Source organism: Pituophis catenifer, unplaced genomic scaffold (genome assembly GCF_029215685.1).
Source record: "Pituophis catenifer annectens isolate HBS135680 unplaced genomic scaffold, rPitCat1.0.hap2 SCAF_8, whole genome shotgun sequence".
Lineage (NCBI taxonomy): Eukaryota > Metazoa > Chordata > Lepidosauria > Squamata > Colubridae > Pituophis > Pituophis catenifer.
In genome coordinates this window covers 68,695,239-68,711,247 of record NW_027256888.1, presented here as the reverse complement: position 1 = coordinate 68,711,247, position 16,009 = coordinate 68,695,239, and the positions used below count along the sequence as shown (strand labels likewise).

Genomic DNA, 16,009 nt, shown 5'->3' with positions numbered 1-16,009 from the left:
GTGTGTGTGGGTTTGTATTTTTCAGAGCTGGGTCTCAGTTTCAGTATATAAAGTAGGAGCCCAAAGCTGAGGACAATATCATTTATCTAATCATACCGTTTTTTGAAGACTACAAAAAGAATATCTGAAAACCAAATATAATGCCATTTCTGAACAGTTCCATTCATTCATTCTAATAGTCAGGAAATTGGTAAATAACTTATTTAAGGTTGACCTTTACTTTGTAATGATAATTTCCTGTCTTTTGGTAGGGTTTGCTAGTTAAAATGGAGTCTTGCATATTAAATCTGAAGTGACCCTTTACTGGAATATTATTAATATAATGGTATAATAAAAACACTATTGCTAAATATTATTGGGATTCTCTCTGTTTCCATGGCAACCTAGGCCTATGGCTGCTTCTGTGGTATTAAATTATTCTTTTGATAAAGGCTTTTGCTCAAATGTTAGTCTTTTATCCTTTAGTGTATTTGTCTTCTTATTGTTCCGCAAATTGCTTCTCTCCCTCCCTCCCTCCTTCTCCTCCCCCTTCCCTCCCCCTCCCTCCCTCTCCCTCTCTCCCTCCCCCTCTCTCTTTCCCTCTCCTCCCTCTCCCTCCCTCCCCCTCCCTCCCTTTCTCTCCCTCCCTACCCTCTCTCCCTCCCTTGCTCCCTTCCTTTCTCCTTCCCTCCCTCTCTCTCCCTCCCTCTCCCTCCCTCCCTCCTTCCCTCTTCCCCCATTCTCTCTTTCTTTATGTGATTATGGATGTGGTGTTTATAAAGAAGGATGAAATAATGCTGATATGGAAGAGATTCATGTCACTAGGCAGATCTGCTTCAGCAACTGTATAGGTTGGTAGGGAGTGTTGAGGGCTGGGCCATTTTAAAGTTCTGATTGGAGAACTATCGTGTTGAACAAACCCCTACAGCAAAACACATAGACAAATCAATTCCTTGCATAAATGAGTAAAACATCTTGCAAATGAAATATAGAGCAGCAGGCAAAGATAAGGTTGGCCGAAGCAGAATTCTGCTTTGAATATTACTTGCTACAATAATTCTTTTACCAGGATAATATTATTCCATTTCATTCAGTTGAGGAAAGAAAATTTGGAATGGGCAATGAAGAAAGAACTACTACCACAATAAAAGAAGAAGTGTTTTGTGGAGATAAAAGTGTAAGGCCAGACTATGATTAGGAAGAATAAGATACTTTAGGTTGTCATTTCTCAATGTATTTATTCCTCCATTCATGTAGGGATATAGGCATGTAACTGCAGCCCTAATTGCTTGCCCCGGTCCCCAAGGCTCAGCTCGGATACTAGGTGGCTTAGATACTCAGGAGCTGGGCCTTCGGCTGATGCTGTGCAATGCCAGGTCCGTGGTCAATAAGGCCCCCCTCATCCACGATCTTATACAAGAGGGAGGAGCGGACCTGGCGGGTATTACGGAGACCTGGTTGGGCCCGGAGGGTGGCGTCCCTCTGGTTGAAATGTGCCCACCAGGCTTCAGAGCATTCCATCAGCCGAGGGCTCAGGGGAGGGGCGGGGGGGTGGCGGTTATTATTAACGAGGATCTGGGTCCGAGGGAGACCACTGTGCCTCAGATAGCCGGATGTGAGTCCCTCCTTGTGAGGTGGGGCCGTGGGGTTCAGATGGGCTTGTTGCTTACGTACCTGGCTCCCTGCCGCGTGGCAACAGCCCTACCTGAGCTACTCGACGTGATAGCCACGGTGGCAGTAGATACACCCAGGCTTTTAGTCATGGGTGATTTCAACTTGCCATCCGTCGGTGAAACGTCTGAGGTGGCTCGGGAGTTCATGGCTTCCATGACGGCCATGGACCTGACCCAGTTAGTTCATGGCCCTACTCACAGGGGAGGTCACACTCTGGATCTGATTTTTGTCTCTGGCCAGTGGTTGAGTGGTCTTATTATAGGGGATATAGACATGGAACCCTTGTCATGGTCTGACCACTCACTCCTTCGCCTAGATCTTCGAACCGTGACCCCTCGCCGCAGGGAGGCGGATCCAATTAGATGGATCCGCCCCAGGCGCCTGATGGATCCTGATAGGTTCCAGACGGAGCTTGGGCCATTTCCTGAGGATCTAGCACATGACTCGGCCGAGGACCTGGTAGCCGCCTGGGATCGGGCGGCTGGTGGGGCCTTGGACCGAGTTGTGCCTTTGCGGCCTCTGACCCGATGCCGATCCCGTGCGGCTCCTTGGTTTACTGAGGAGCTGAGGGAAATGAAGCGCCGGAAAAGACGCCTGGAGAGCGGTTGGAGGGCCAGTCTCGCTGAATCTGATCGAACACTGGTAAGGTCGCATATTAAGGCCTACCTAGTGGCGATAGAGACGGCAAAGTCTAACTACTTTTCCGCCTCTATTGCGTCATCAGGGAATCGTCCGGCCGCCCTGTTTAGGGTGACCCGCGCCCTGCTCCATCCGGGAGTGCGGGAGGATCCCTTAGAAGGCAGGGCGGAGGATTTCGGACAATACCTGTATGACAAAATCGCCCAGATCCGGGGGGATTTAGACTCTGACTGGGTAGATCAGGGCAGGGTGACGAGGAATAGTCTTGAGAATGTTATCTGAGAGGAGTTTGATGCTGTGACTCCTGATGATGTGGACAGGATTTTGGGGAGACTTAGTGCGGCCACATGTTTACTGGACCCGTGTCCCTCCTGGTTGGTACTGGCTTCCCGGGAGGTTACACGAGGCTGGCTCCAGGGTGTTATCAACGCTTCGTTGAGTGAGGGTTACTTCCCCACCGCCTTGAAAGAGGCGGTGGTGAGGCCTCTCCTCAAGAAGCCGTCCCTGGATCCGGCAATATTGGCCAACTATCGTCCTGTCTCCAACCTTCGCTTTATGGCGAAGGTTGTTGAGAGTGTGGTCGCACGACAGTTTCCGCAATTCCTGGAGGAAACATCTTATCTAGATCCGTTCCAGTCGGGTTTCAGGTCTGGGCACAGCATAGAAACGGCATTGGTCGCGTTGGTTGATGATCTCTGGAGGGCTCGGGACAGGGGTTGTTCCTCTGTTCTGGTCCTGTTAGACCTCTCAGCGGCTTTTGATACCATCGACCATGGTATCATGCTGCACCGGCTGGAAGAGTTGGGGGTGGGAGGCACCGTGTTGCGGTGGTTCTCCTCCTTTCTCTCCGACCGGTTGCAGTTTGTGTTGGCAGGGGGACAGAGGTCAACCTCGAGGCCTCTCATTTGTGGAGTGCCGCAGGGATCGGTCCTCTCGCCTCTCCTGTTCAACATTTATGTGAAGCCGCTGGGTGAGATCATCCGTGGCTTTGGGGTGAGATACCACCAGTACGCTGATGACACCCAGCTGTACATCTCCACCCCAGGCCACCCCAATGATGCCCTTGAAGTGATGTCCCAGTGCCTGGAGGCTGTACGGATCTGGATGGGGAGGAACAGGCTCAAGCTCAACCCTTCCAAGACTGAGTGGCTGTGGCTCCCAGCATCCCGATATAGTCAGTTGACTCCATCACTGACTATTGGGGGCGAGTCATTGGCCCCCACAGAGAGGGCTCGCAATCTGGGAGTCCTCCTGGATATGCAGCTGTCCTTGGAGGAACATCTGACGGCTGTAACCAGGGGGACCTTTTGTCAGGTTCGCCTGATTCGCCAGTTGCGGCCCTTTCTTGATCGGGATTCCCTGTGCACAGTCACTCACGCCCTCGTCACCTCTCGCCTTGACTATTGCAACGCTCTCTACATGGGGCTCCCCTTGAGGAGCACCCGGAGGCTCCAGCTGGTCCAGAACGCAGCAGCGCGGGTAGTGACGGGAGCAGCATGGCGCTCCCATGTAACACCGCTCCTGCGCGAGCTGCACTGGCTCCCAGTTGTCTTCCGGGTGCGCTTCAAGGTGTTGGTTATCACCTTTAAAGCGCTCCATGGCATAGGGCCTAGCTATCTTCGAGACCGCCTGCTGCTACCAACGACCTCCCATCGACCCGTGCGCTCCCACAGAGAGGGCCTCCTCGGGGTGCCATCAGCCAGACAATGTAGGCTGGTGACCCCCAGGGGGAGAGCCTTCTCTGTGGGGGCACCTACCCTCTGGAATCAGCTCCCCCCAGAGATAAGGAGAATCCAAGACCTCAGTGCCTTCCGTCGCGCCCTTAAAACCCATTTATTTAAACAAGCCGGGCTGGCTTAAGATGAAATTTTTAACTGTTTTTAAATGTTTTAAATGTTTTTAATTGGTAAATGAGTTTTAATTGGGCCAAATTTATATATCTTTTAATTGTTTTTAATATTTGTTCTGTATGTTTTTTAATCTGGCTGTACACCGCCCTGAGTCCTCAGGGAGAAGGGCGGTATAGAAATCCAATATAAAATAAAATAAATAAAAATAAATAATTGGTTTTAGTTGCCCTGCTTTGAGATGTGTTAACAATGAGAAGTGATTTACAAGCATAATGAATAAACAGGTAAGCAGGCAGAAAAGCAGGGGAGCAGATTTGCAGGGGCTTTCTGCTCCGATGCCGAAGTAACTCACCTTAGCATTCTATTTGTAACTTGGCCTGGCGGAGAAGAACCGCCATTGGTGTTCAGCCTGACAGGAAAACTATTTTGCCAATCTGGTGGCATAAACAGTAGCTTTTAAATCTGTTCTGCCCCAGCTACAGACCCCAAAGAACGCAGCACACACAAAGTCTGTACCAAACTCAATTTACTAAAATAACTCAGTCTTTTTCAAACCAAGGCCGTTAATAAACTTTCCTAACAGCCTACAAGAAACCAAAGATAAAGTAATCACAATCTTACTATGGTTAGCAGAAAGCCCAGAAGCAATTTACAGAGAATCCAGACGCGAAGGAGAGTGAACTGAAGTTGTTTCCTACAAAATTGCTTCAGTCAGCGTTCCTCCTTAAATAGGCTAAGGGAGTGGCCAATTAGCCCCAAGCCTTACTCTCGAGGAGACCTCCTCCTGAGGAGCCACTCTTGCCTTTTGGCAGCTCTGCGCGCCTGTGCATCAAGAAAAAGCTCCTCCTCATCCTCTTCACCCATGGAAGCTTCTGGAGGTTCTGAAGGCCCTGGCTGAATCCCTGCCTCTGGCACCACATCTTCTCCAGCCACCTCATTTTCTGACTCGAGTGCCAGCTGCACAGGCTGCTGGCGCAGCACCACACCAGCCTCCTCATTGTCAGAATCAGCTACAATCTGTACAGGCTGCTGATGGGCCACAACAAAATCCAACCAGCAAATACTGTTTTATTGAGAAAGGTTTCTACCCTGCGAGGAAGAAGGCTACCAGTGAAGAATCAATACAAGTGGATTTATGATCACATTTGCTTGCATAAAGATTTTGAAAACAATAAGTTGGAACAAAAGTAATAGAGTGATAAGGCTTTCTGGTGGGTCCATAATTCTCTTCAAGAAATATGGAAAGGTTAAAACCCAATATTCTTTTTGTGACCATCTCTGAACCTTCACCCTCATCTTCCCGATGGTAGTCCTCGATTTATGACCACAATTGGGATCAGAATTTCCATTGCTAATCAAGGCAGTTGGTTTATGAATCACAGCTGATTTTATACCTTCGTTGTCACAGTTAAGCAAATTATTACAACCTTTAAGGGAATCACGTCATTAAGTGAATCCAGCTTCCCCATTGGCTTTCCTTGTCAGCAGTTGGCTGGGAAGGTGACCTTGGGAGGCTGCAACTGTTGTAAATTCATTTGATTGTCAAGGGTTTGAATTTTGATCATGTGATCGTGGAGATGCTGAGACGGATGTAAGTGTGAAGACCAATCATAAGTCATTTTTTAGCGCTACTGAAGTTTCAAATGATTGCTAAATGAATGGTTATATTGACAGATTACCTCTATAGTCAACTAGATCTTTTTTTTTTAATTTTAATTTTTTAAAACAAACAAACATACAAACAAACAAACAAACAATACATTTTTTCTGAATAGAGTATTGACCGAGTCAAATTTATACAGCTTATAACATAAGTATAATGTTTTAAATTCCCATCCTCTTCTTAATTTTTTCCCCAAATATAATTTATTTATTTCAATTTCTGCCATAATATTCTTTTTTCTACTTTTTTATTTTTCATCTCTGCTTAATATTTAATATATAATCAGTATTGCCATCCGCCCCATTTGTCACATATATTTCTCAGAATCACTGCATTTGTAAATTATCATAACTTTTTCTCTTACTTCCTTTTTTCTGTTGAAACCCTTTAATTTAAACATAATCATTTCCATCCTTAATTTCTATTTTTTTTTCTTTGTTATAGCTTGATATTTCACCTTTGTCTATTAATGTCAATTATTTTCTAAGGTGGACCAATTTATTATTTATTATTTCCCTATTAATCATTTTACCTTCAGACACCACCTTTTTCAGATAAAAACATTATTTTAATCTCTTAATTTTAAAAAAATGGTTTAGTACTCATTGTTTTTGGTACTCATTGCACTGCCTGGAACCAATTAACGATGAATACCACGGTACCACTGTACCATCATTTGAACTAGTGATGCAGATTTCAGATTTGAATTGGGCAAGTGAGCTTTAGATTCATGGAGTAACTGTTGCCTGCTCCATAAAGGAGCTGTAGATTCTCCTGGGCTTGCTCCTCAACTTGTTGGTTAATGGTAAACTTTGTGACACAAAACAAGAACGCTAAGTAGCAACGTCATGAAATAAATGGCTATGGACAGTTCAGCTAACTCTCAATTTGTCACAGTTAATTTTTTTTAAAAAAGTCACAAAATCGAGTTTGTGACATGCTTTGCCAGTCCTAATCTGCCCCAAGACAATAAAAAAACCTGTCATTGGTGGTTGATCGTTTGAGCCAAAGAAGCATTTTCAGTAAGACATAGATTCAAACTTAATGGTGGAAAGTGGTGTGTCTCCTCTCCACTCACTCCAAAATATTTCTAGAATGTTTTCCATTCAGTATAAAAGTTAAGTGCTTTCCTCCAAAAGCAAAATAGCTTTTGTTTTTAGGCAAATTGGAAAGAAGGTTCTTGTTGTGATGGGGCTGAAATTCTTATAGACAAACTATTTCTAAAACCTATTCACAGTTGATAGTGGATTTGATGATAGCTATATAGAGGGATAATGCAATTCACCAAGCAGATTCATTCCATTTTAAATTAAAGTGACAAATCAGTTAAATAAGGCCCATAAATGATCAATGTTGAAGTTTGTTGTTGGAAATCAGTCATTTAATGCAGGTTTTTTTTTTCTGTAAGTGGGGGAGGAGAATATTGGAAAAGTGCAAGCAGGGCCGGATTTTCCTATAGGCTAACTAGGCTTCAGCCTAGGGCCTCAAGATCAAGAGGGGGCCTCAAGATTAAGAGGGGCCTACATTCAAATTGTTAGCAAAATTAAAATTACACTTTCACTATAGGTGAAAGGGCCTCATAAGTGGAATAGCCTAGGGCCTCTTTTCATCTAAATCCGGCCCTGAGTGCAAGGTATCTAGATTGATTAGATGTATTTATACAACTCTTTAAAGGAAATTTGAATCCATGTAATTAATGTGGACGTCTCTTAATTACAGATGTATGAATTGTAGTTTGACCACAGTTAAAATTTTCTGTCCCACTGATACCAGAGAAAGAAATATCCACCAAGGTGTTGCATGCTTCAAATATGATCTGGAAGAACTGCTTTGATTCTTATCCAACCACAACATATTTGTGCTATTTATTAAAGTCATCCATTATTCTTCAGACTTCTGCTCCTAAAGCAGCACTTTCTAGACTTATAACAAACCTTAAAAAGAGGAGCTATTTAATAAAAAAATGGGTTTTTTATGCTTGCCTTTCAAATTCTTTTTGAAACATTTACAAACCTCATATTCAATTTCATGAAATTAAGCCCCTTTGAACTCAGTGGATCTGAGGCTCCGATTCAGCAGCTATCGGGGCTATCATAGCTGAGCTGCAGAAATCCTGAAGACCACTGAATAGCAACCAAGGTAAACAGAACATTCTCTTTGGTGCCATTGAGTGGTAGTTTGAATTTTTCATGCTTCAGATAGCACTCCTAACCATTGTTCTTTATGAAGTATGTGAATATGATAAACATTTTAAAAAGGGAGTGTCAAGTTTGAAACGCGCATATGTTGTTGCAACTATTATCGCTTCTCAGCTTTCCAACGAACCAGTGGGGAGGGAAGGGTGGGATGGAATGTGGGCTCCAGACATCAAGAAGATGAGCCATGAGACCCAAGGACACTTTTGTTTGCCAAACTCAAAGACTTTTTTTCATAACAATATGATGATACTCAATTGGACAATGTGACCTGCAATAATAGGGGGAGGGAGAATTCTATACTGTAATTATGTGGATTTGCATGGAAATTAGCTAGAGCTGGTTTTGCTCTAATCAGTGCCAAAGTAATGTACTCAATAAAGTTTTGCATTCAGAGATTGAATCATCTCGACGGTGCTTGCTTAGGTTGGGTTCATCAGTTGGAAAGTTGACAGGAAGTTCAGCGGAAATGGATAAACTACAACAGTGGTCTCTAACCTTTCCAGCTTGGTGGACTGGCGCAAGAGGGGAGAGGGAATGATTCTGTGTGAGCGGCAAGTGTATGCGTAGGCACGTGCAGCCACTGCTCACATAAATGTAGTTTTGCACACTAGCACAAGTGCCCACCGCTCACACAAGTAGAGGTGCACACATGTTCACTCACTGCTTAGGTGGCCTGATTCTGAAGAGGCCGCAGCCCACTAATTGCCCACGGCCCAGGGATTGGGGACTCCTGAACTACAATATGTTTTACATACATGCTAATCCTTGACATATGATCATTTGTTTAAGAATTGTTTGACATTACAACAGCACAGGAAAAAAGTGATGTATGACCTGCCCTTGAATCTGTGACCATCACTGCATCCCTATGGTCATATTAATAAAAGTTTGGAATGGGCATGTCTATTTGTGACTTTTCCAATGGGAAAGTTAGTGGGAGAAGTTGGATTCACTTAATGACTGTAAAATAAGCATCAAAGGAGTGTGACAGCTCAGCGGTTAAAGATGCTGAGCTTGCTAGTTGGAAAGCTGACAGTCCAGGTTTGAGACCTGAGCACTGCATGATGGGGTGTGCTCCCATTACTTGCTCCACCTCCTGCCCACATGGCAGTTCGAAATGCAAATGTGACTAGATAAATAGGTACCACTTTGGTGGGAAAATATTAGCATTACATGCACCTGATGACAGAAGGATCTTTGGACAAGGCCAGCTCCCTCAGCTAAGAAATAGAGATGAACATTGGGGAACCTTTACCTTTACAATAAGCATACATGCACGCACACACAGAGTTTTGCATTTATTCCTTTCTTTGACCTTTGCACATTAACAAAGTTTGAAGAATTATCTTCTGACATTAAGGGCATATCTCAGTAAAATAATTAGATTATATAAATCATAACATCAGTTTACTTCAGGTTTTGCAATATGCTCATATTTGAAGCATAAGAGCTACAGTACTGAGAGGTACTGATGGCAAATTTTGTAAATAGTGTAGGTTCTTATTCACAACTGCATGAAATAGTTAAGATTTTAAAAATATGCTGAAATAACAATTTTGGGAAATTTGACCTGGGCAACATAGTATATCTTGAGGTAATAAAAAAATGGAACATTGAGTTAATAAGAATATTCAGAAAATAAATATTTTAGTTGCCAATATTGAAATTTGATTATCATCAAAACATTATACTGTATATATCAGCAGAATATATGTTTGTTGATGCTATTTTTGGTAAACCAAATATATAAATTTGCCTACTGTCCGCCAATCAACCTTGCCATGTAGTGAAAGGCAATCTGTAGTATTTAAGAAGTACACAGAATATCCTGTACCTTAAATGCACTACAATTGTTGGAATGACAGAAGTAAAATCAGTGATTATAGGTCTTCCCCCTATTTCGGTTTATCAAATGATTTTATTTTTTTCTGAAAGCTGTAATAAGTTAAAAGGAAGTGTTTTATTATTCCTATGAATTACTTAGTTACAATTCTTGAAGTTAACATTGCTATAAATGGATTTGCTATTTTTAACGTTGCCAGTTGTTTTTCTGATCCTAGTCAATGGAAATATTTAATTAGTTGTAGTTATAAATATTTTTGGTCCTTTTAACTGAAAAATGTGAGTCTCTAAAATGTTTCTGTCATTTATTGATTTTTTTTCCTGTTGTACTTTTGTATTTGAGCTTTTTTGTTGGTATGTTCTATAAGTAAATTACTGAAATGAAACGTACCCACAAACAAGTACATTTAAAACTGTCATCATCATTTTACCTTATAATCCATGCTAAATTGATTGGCTACGCTTTCCAGAACAACAACAAAAAAAAATTAAAGCATATTTTAAAGCTAAAATACAGAACTTTTGCTTGAGAAGAAAGAGTTTGGTTTCTTTTCTAAAGTTGGACAAAATTGAGATCACACGCAATTTCTGAAGGAATATGCTTTTTGCTCCCCCCCACCCCATCCATTTTTATATTTTACTATTTCTTATTTTACCTAAATTATTCTTATTCTGAAAAGTTATTGTGAAGTGGAAAAATGGCATATGTATTTTAAGCATACTGTATTTTAAATTGATCCCTCAGGGGTATTTTCTGGAAAAAAAAATCTCAGTAAGTCATTAAGATTATCATAAATCAAATTGTATTGATTGCATTTGCAAAGTAACAGTTGAAATCTGACAAAACAATGGCATAACAATACAGATTATTTATGTTGGAGGATGGCAACTTTAATTATGAGCGTAACCAAAATTAACTGCTGAACAATGCGACAGACACAGTAGAAGCCTAAGAATTTGTTAATAAACATCTGGTATTAATGGGATGTGGATTCATTATGATGTTCACAATCAGAACACAGAATGTCACGAGCATTAGTCAAGATTTTGTAATCATGTTGCTATAATTGGATAGTAATTGGCATCATCTGAATAAGAGAATATTGGTTCATAAGAAGAGACAATAAATATTTTCTATACGATCTGTAATAAACAAGAAAAGGCCAATATAAATGGCTGAGCAAAGAGATTATCTTTGAATGAGTTCTAGAAAAGTGTTAGAACTATGTTTCTCAACCTTGGCTACTTTAAGGTGAGAAGTTGGAGCTGGGGAATTCTGGGAGATGAAGTCCGTGCATCTTAAAATTGCCCAAGTTGAGAAACCTTGTTTTAGAAGTTTTACACGTAGATATTACACACACAGTTCTGTATTTGGATAAATCAGAATGTTGGGAAGAACCACAAATCAACAGATTGTCAAGAATGAAATATTGGCATAGACATGTCTCATCGTTTCAACTCATCATTAAAGGAAGGGGGGAGATGTTGGTTACGAGAGGTTACTAGGGAAAACGAAACTTCTACAACTCTGCTGAAGTTTGTGAGAAACTGGAAACTTTCAAGGATGATTTAGCAGGTAGACAAGTGTCTCTCTCTTGAATTCTAACATTGTTTAGTTTTGTCTTGAAAATCCATGAAGTAAATTTGAATAAATTTGACTTGCTGGTGGTGATCTGGCATTAAATGGTGGATTTGCCTTTAAACAATCACAGAAGGATTCCATCCATTCCTTGTTGGAAGGACTTCCAAGGTAAGAGATGCCTTGCAGGTTGGGTGCTTAGGGAGAAGGTAGCATTGATCAAGAAGAAGGGTGAAGGTCAAGGGTGTGTAAGAAGTGCCATTACCACCAGTTGAGCTAAAGTCACAATGAAAAGCCACCTGTGACCTTAATGTGATAAGGTTGATTGAACGCCATCATTCTGCTAAACAAATAATTCCCTCAATGCTGTCAAACTATTCATTAAGTCTGCATTACTATTACTATCAATCTTCTCATCGTTCCTATCACCCATCTCCTCCCACTTATGACTGTATGACTGTAACTTGTTGCTGTAGCCTTACGATTTATATTGATTGTTTCCTATTATGATTCGATTGCTTATTTGTACCCTATGACTATCATTAAGTGTTGCACCTTATGATTCTTGAGGAATGTATCTTGTCTTTTTATGTACACTGAGAGCATATGCACCAAAGACAAATTCCTTGTGTGTTCAATCACACTAGGCCAATAAAGAATTCTATCTTCTATCTATCGATCTTCAATCTACACTTTCCTTGTTAAGTTTACTGCTTTCAGTTATCCCAGGGCATTGGGGCAAATAGTTTGAATTCCAGTGGCAATCCTCCTTTGACCAGCATTGTTGCTTCTGCAACCTACTTAGATTGAGGGAAAAGGAACTTAAAGTTGATTCTCACAGTTTAGAGTTTGTTTCTCCCCCCAACCCCTGGAAAAAAAATGATTGTGGGTTTTAGAGTTATAAAATAGAGTTATCAGCCAGCTTGCAGGTGCCTAAATCCACTGTGGAGGTATTTTACCTGCCTTGTGTGATGACATCACACACACTTTAGTATAAGAGAGGTGTCTCAGTACAAATATAAGTGGTTGAGCAAAACAGCAAAGCCAATATTCATTTTATATGTACAGCAGGGATTAAAATCAGCATGTTTAGCAAAAGAGGGAAGTTGTATTTTAGAATTTCTAAGGGGCTATTTCAGAATAAATGGAGAGTTTTATTAAGGCCTTTTGCTGAAACATTTTTCTGCAAGCAGTAATTAAACCTTTGAGGGAGAAAAAAGAGGAGGTGAACATGTCAGCATTCATCTGTCAGCATTTCTTTGGACTAGCGATGAAAAATGTCTCCTTCCTTTCCTTTCCTCTTTCCTAACTAACAGAATGTGTTTATTGGAGGGGATTTTAAACTAGATATTGACACATAGTGTTAAAAACTATACAAACGCACAGGTGCACACATACTGTTAAAACTTTGCACATCCTGCTAAATCAAAGTTCTAACGAGAGCTACTATATCTGGATTTCCTAAATTCTACATGATGCAGTTAAAGAGTTTCTATGTCACTTTAGTGCCATCAGGGGTCATCCTGATTTTTGCAGTCTGAACTAGATGAATTTATAAATAGCCTTAATAACAGTAATTTTTTAAAAGGTGGGGGGGGTACAAAAGGTGTCCAGGTTAGAATAGTTGATGAATGACAGCGTTTTTGAGTTCTAACTTTTTTATATGAGGTTCTTTTTTCTTTTAATGACCCTGTAATCCTTTGCATTGCGGTGGAGTCGGAGTGACTGAATGGAGTTGAGCATTCGCTAGTCTGATGCCCTTCATTCCACCTACACGGTGTTAGCAGCAGATATTTTCTCTTTGTGCTCAGAGAGAGAAATATCTGTAGCTACATACGACTGAACTCACAGCCTCCTGATTGTGAGACGAGAACTCCACCTCTAGCCCATCACACCACTCTCTGATTTTTTCATATAAATAATTGCTTTATATTTGAAAATCATCTTAATATCTGTCTAAAGTTACTTAGCTTAATATTTAAACTCACTGAGCTTTACAGTTTAGGAGTCAGTTTACATTTAGAATCAAACTTTACTATATTCAGAGTTTTGAAGTATCTTGTCCCACTAACCTTGCTGATCTCAAAAATCACAGAAATACTGTTAAAATTAAATAAGCTCTGTGAGCCAGCAAATGCTATTTATTTAGGCAATTATATCACAACTTAAAACAGCAAAAATCACATTAACAGATCACACAGTTAATTTAGCATAATTAGTACATTTCTACATGAAGTCTTATGAGGTATTGTTTAAGAACATTATCAAAATAATATGCAAGAAACAAAGGAGTCCATTTCAGATACCTTGGTGGCTTCTTATGAATTCTTTTATATTCTTTCCAGTCTAATATTTATTTAATGGTTCATATTTCATATTCAAGGGATGTTTATGATCAGATAATTCAAGATAATCCCATTGTTTCATAGAAATCATTACATATTCCCGTATCAAATACCTTTGTCAGTATATATGCAACTACCCTTCAAAAAGACCTTGACTATGTGTCAGATTGGTCTAACAAGTGGCAACTTCAAATCTCAACCAACAAATGCTCTGTCTTGCATATTGGGGAAAAAAAATCAAAACATAAAATACAAATTAGATGAACATGACCTTGTAGATGACCCTCACTCTGTCAAGGACCTTGAAGTACTCATTTCTAAAGATCTAAGTGCCCGAGCCCACTGTAACAACATTGCCAAAAAGGCATTAAGAGTTGCTAACCTAATCTTGCATAGCTTCTTCTCTGGTAATGTGGTACTACTAACTAGAGCATACAAACCATTTGCTAGACCAATTCTTGAATACAGCTCATCTGTCTGGAACCCACACTGCATATCAGACATAAATATAATCGAGAGAGTCCAGAGATATTTTATGAGAAGAGTCCTCCATTCCTCTAACCGCAATAAAATACCATATGCCACCAGACTCCAAATTTTGGGCTTAGACAACTTAGAACTACACCGACTTCAGTCTGACCTAAGCATAGTACATAAAATTATCTGCCACAATGTCCTTCCTGTCAATGACTACTTCAGCTTCAACCACAAGAATAGACGAGCAAATAATAGATTTGCTCAAGGTAAACCGTTCCTAACTTGATTGCAGAAAATATGACTTCAGTAACAGAGTGGTCAATGCCTGGAATGCACTACCTGACTCTGTAGTTTCTTCCCCAAACCCCCAAAACTTTACCCTTAAACTGTCTACTGTTGACCTCACCCCATTCCTAAGAGTCTGTAAGAGACGTGCATAAGTGCACCAGCGTGCCTACCGTCCCTGTCCTAATATTCCTTTTTACTTACTCTTTTCATGTATTCAAATTATGTTTATACTTTTACCTGTTATCTTATATATGCTTGACAAATAAAATTTATGATTATGATTATATATATTCTGAGATCCTGGAGATTTTGTAGTGCAAAATAATATCCCATCATCTGAAACTTCTGTGTGAGGTCTCCTTTAAAAATTTGTGTGGTATGGTTCAGAAGACATTCTAAGAACAAACAAGGAATCTGTGACACTATCATAATTTATTTTATGGTGCCTTCCTAGCTCTGAGCTTCACTGATAAGGTTACCAGATACCAGGGTCAATAATAAAGCATACAGGACAGTTTCTGTCAAATTAATTGTAGTTGCTTCTTCTCTGAATATTTTTCGTTTCATTGGCTCTGATGGAAATTATGCTTGAAAATTTTTTTATATTTGTTTCACTAATATTCTCATCCTGAATAAATTGTACAGGTGGTGCTTCCTTTATCATAGTTGTTCAAAATTCTAAACAGGCATAGACCAGAGACCAGAACAAATAAAAACACTCAGTAATATACAATTAAAAATTCTAGTATAAAATAATAAATAACAACTAAAATCTATGATAAAGTCCAGTCTGTCAGTTATATGTGGTCTAACAAATTACAATTCATAAAACTTATGGCCCGTTGTCAGTTTAATACTAAAAGGGAAAAGAATAAGCAGTGCAAAGGGTTTGCCACATTTGTTATATAACATAATTTATGGTGGATTAGACACATGTTTCGGATGAATCCTCAGTCCTCTTTTTATCATACAGTAGTTGTACAATCCATAAGCCATGGAGATGTGTAGTAATTCCTATTTTCCCAGAGAATACATCTTTTGATCAAAATTAAGATTAGATTCTACAACCCACGTGATCCTTTCTAAACATCAAAGCAATGTAATAGAGGAATACAATCAAGATCAAGTGAGGTACTAATACCACTCTATAAAGCCCTAGTAAGACCACACCTAGAGTACGGCATCCAGTTTTGGTCACCACAGTAGGATTAGGAGACTAAAACATATGAAGAACGGTTACAGGAACTGGGCATGGCTAGTCTGGTGAAGAGAAGGACCAGGGGAGACATGATAGGAGTGTATTTGAGGGGCTGTCACAGAGAGGAGGGGGTCAAGCTATTTTCCAAAGCACCTGAAGGCCAGACAAGGAATAATGGATGGAAACTGACCAAGGAGAGATTCAACCTAGAAATGAAGAGGAACTTTCTGACAGTGAGAACAATCAACCAATGGAACAGAAGTTGCCTTCGGAAGTT

General features: G+C 40.5%; 1 protein-coding gene across 2 annotated transcripts in view; it reads left to right on the top strand.

Annotated features, from left to right (window-relative positions):
* CCSER1 (coiled-coil serine rich protein 1) overlaps positions 1 to 16,009 on the top strand; it is a 715,197-nt gene that overhangs the window by 26,675 nt on the left and 672,513 nt on the right. The window lies entirely within an intron of this gene.